We start from the raw sequence: 3,679 nt of genomic DNA on the forward strand, positions 1-3,679 counted from the left end.
TGGATCCCAAGTTCTGGCAGCAAGTGGTTCCTGCAGAAAAGGGCAAAAGGGGGAATTTCAGTGTCAAAGCAGCACATACAAAACAGAACTATATGTTCCAGCAGTGTCGGGGTTCAGAAAGTAGCACACCATCCATATTGAGCTATCAGACCCAGCAGCTCTAAGCACCTTCTAGTCTCCTTCCAGTACGACATCCAGACATAATTCCCCTGTGTCCATCATTGGGGGAAACGCAGAAAAAACTGGAAATTTCTGCCAGCATAGGCATATTATATTGTCCTTTGAATTCAGCCAAGACTAAAGCATCCAATGCTCGGCACTACAGGACACAATGCTGTCTGTGATTCCTGCTGAAATCAACCTACTTTCCTACCCCCTGCCAGGCACTGGAACTCATACTGTAGATTAATTAAGCAGACAAACTGAATGCTTTACACGCCATTGATTTCAACAAAACAACACAAAAAATAATAATATTTCTGCCCTTAGCTACACCCCTCCATTCCCCTTACGCACAAACATACAGTACATACTTGGGCTACCTAAAGCTAGCCATACACTGCAAATCTCTTTTAGTTCCTGATGCAATTTGCTCTGTGGGCCCTATCAGCCTCCTTCCGCCTGACATCCTTGAAAAATTGAAGGAGCTAAGTGGAAAAATGTTGGTTAAACAGCAGATCAGGTGCAGCAGCTTTTGGTTTGTTCATCTGCACTGTTTGTACTGTTTGTGAGGATAGAGAAATCTGTTAAAAAAAAAAATCGAACAGTGTAAGGGCAGCTTAACCACTTGCTTACCGGACACCTATACCCCCTTCTCCAGGCCAATTTTCAGCTTTCTGCGCTCTCACACTTTGAATGACAATTGCGTTGTCATGCAACACTGTACTCAAATACATTTTTTATCATTTTTGTCACATAAATACAGCTTTCTTTTGGTGGCATTTAATCACCACTGGGCTTTTTATTCTTTGCAAACCAAACCAAAAAAGACCCCAAGTTTTGAAGAAAAAAAACAAAAACGTTTTTCATATTTTGTTATAAAATTTTGCAAAGAGGTCATTTTTCTCCTTCATTGATGGGCACTGATAGGCTGCACTGATGGACACCGATGATACGGCACTGATCAGGAGGCACTGATGAGGCTGCACTGATGGGCAGCAGAGAGAGGTGCCACTGATTGGCAGCACTGATGGGCACAGATAAGTGGCACTGGTGGGCACTGATAGGTGGCACTGATTAGCGGCACTTATTAGCAGCACTGGTGATCACTAAGTGGGCCAATGTCTTTTTAACAATGTCTTTCTTTTATTCGTGCTGACACACTTTGGCAAACTCAGCCGGAAGTAAGAGCGAGTACCTGTCAAAACCGGGTACCCGCTCCCCCCCAGAAGGTGCAAAATGTGTCAGCGGAGGAGAGGAGAAGGCAAACAAGCGGTGCTTCAAGTTTTGGGTGGAGCTCCACTCTTAGTTGTCTGTCGGAATATGCCTGAATATCCAGCCCTCTGTGATGTCTATGGCCAATTGGATTTCGCCCCCGGGTGATCAGTGCTGACAATCAGCATCATGTATTGGAGTAGGAGGCCACAGGCACATCATTTGTGAAGGTGTCAGCTTATCTGCTCTCCCATTTCAATATAAAAGCATTAATCGGTTATATTTAATGGTTTCAAAATCTCATCCTAAAACTATTTCCAGCTTTTTCATTAAAACAGAGTTTTTCCGAGCGTGTACCAGTACAGGGAAGCACTTTCCTCCACTTATTTTTATGGCACATGGAGTCAATGAGGTATATAACAATAAAGCGAGATATAAGGACGCAGGTACAGGGAGGAGGTTCACACGGATAGCCCTGATCTTAGTAGAGGTTATTCCGCAGAGTTGATATAAAGTTCTCCTATATTTGGGCTCCTCTCTCTCCAGTCCTGAGAGATTCTTCTGCTGGAAGATGTCCAAAGAAAATGATTTATCTCACTGCAGAAATCCCAGCAGGCGGCTGCTTTCACTTCTCCCTTCTTCTCTCTCCAGAAGGGACTTGAGGGCAGCACGTCAGGAGGATGGGCTGTGGAAATGCAGAGGGCTCTGAGCCCCCCCCTATACACACTGCACTGCAGCTCTGAGTGTTCGCTGCAAGATGCAGAAGTGGAGACTAGTGAGGAGCACGTGGGAGCGGCGTGTCCTCTGCTAAACTATTGCTGTAACGTGAGTTTGTAATATGCAGCATGCTGCCTTAGTGCTTAGCAGGGTCAGCCTTAGGCAATGTGGCGTCCGGAGAAAAATATTAGTACGGTGCTCCATCACTTCCATGGAAATGAGAAATGTGCTTGCTGTTTTATGACAACTGCTGCTGAATATGTCGCTAAAAAGCAGCCTTGTGCATGGAACTCGTTGCTGATCACTTATCCTATTCTGTGCTTAGGCTTGCTTTTATTTTTTTATAAGGTGGAATAGAGGGTTCTTGTATGTGTTTTAACATCTTTTCAGGTGTGAGGGCATTTCCTGCTTTTTGTGTACTGCCACGTGTATTGAAATGCCTGTAAGACACACTATGCATTCATCTATATGTTAATTTTTTTCTTATAGAAGACAGCTACACTGTTGGAAGCAAGACTTTGTTTTAAGGCACGGCATTAAAAAAAAAGAAAACTAATTAAATGTAGCGGTATCATTAAATAAAGCATATTATTACAGGAAATAATACAGAAACGCTCTATGAGCTTTAGGGGCAGTCTTAGGTATAGAAAAGCTCTCTGAAATAGCATGAAGGACCCCTAACTTTACTGGGGTCTTTGTCCAATGAAGCTTGCGTTCAGCTACATTCTGCTTGCACCTGAGATCAGTTTGAGACGCCTCTGGGATCACTCAGAGTTCAGATGCATTTTACCTGCAGTTCAACTCCTTCTGACCTCCATTTAACCTTCTTCTAAGCTGCATCAGCATGCTTCCAATCCATTTCCCATTGATTAATATGGGGAGGAAAGCACTTCCACATAACTCACAACTTTTTTTTTTTTTAACCCAGCATTAGCTAGGCATCAAAAAATTCTCTGAAACTCATGGTTGTTCCTCTCCACGGAAATCTTTAGTAAAAGGCAAAAGATTTATTCGATCTGAAGAGAAACCAGAGTACACCTCCCAACTTTTTGAGATGGGAATGAGGGACACCTATCAGCAAAAGTATGCAGGCATAGGACACACCCCTTGCCACTCCCCCTTAACCACTTCAATACCAGGCCTATTCTGGCACTTCTCTCCTACATGTAAAAATCATAATTTTATTGCTAGAAAATGACTCCAAACCCCCAAACATTATATATGTTTTTTTTTAACAGACACCCTAGGGAATCAAATGGCGGTCATTGCAACTTTTTATCTTGCACAGTATTTGTGCAATTTTGGGGAAAAATAATGGTTTCATCAATTAAAAAATAACAAAAAAGTTTAGCCCAATTTTTTGAAAGATGATGTTACGCCGAGTAAATAGACACCTGACATGTCACACTTTAAATTGCGCACACTCATGGAATGGCGCCAAACTTAAAAGTCTCCATAGGCGAAGCTTTAAACATTTTTACAGGTTACATGTTTAGAGTTACAAAGGAGGTCTAGTGCTAGAATTGTTGCACACGCAATACCTCACATGTGTGGTTTCGAATGGCATTTACCTATGTGGGTGGGACTT

General features: G+C 42.6%; 1 non-coding gene across 1 annotated transcript; it reads right to left on the reverse strand.

Moving 5' to 3' along the window:
* Window positions 1–3,012: 3,012 nt before the first annotated feature.
* On the reverse strand, window positions 3,013–3,127 carry LOC143937570 (U5 spliceosomal RNA). The gene has a single exon (XR_013263668.1). It is a non-coding gene; the product is annotated as a U5 spliceosomal RNA (small nuclear RNA).
* Window positions 3,128–3,679: the final 552 nt, after the last annotated feature.

This window comes from Lithobates pipiens, unplaced genomic scaffold, assembly GCF_037356315.1.
Source record: "Lithobates pipiens isolate NorthernLeopardFrog02 unplaced genomic scaffold, aLitPip1_a1.2 Scaffold_28, whole genome shotgun sequence".
Classification (NCBI taxonomy): domain Eukaryota; kingdom Metazoa; phylum Chordata; class Amphibia; order Anura; family Ranidae; genus Lithobates; species Lithobates pipiens.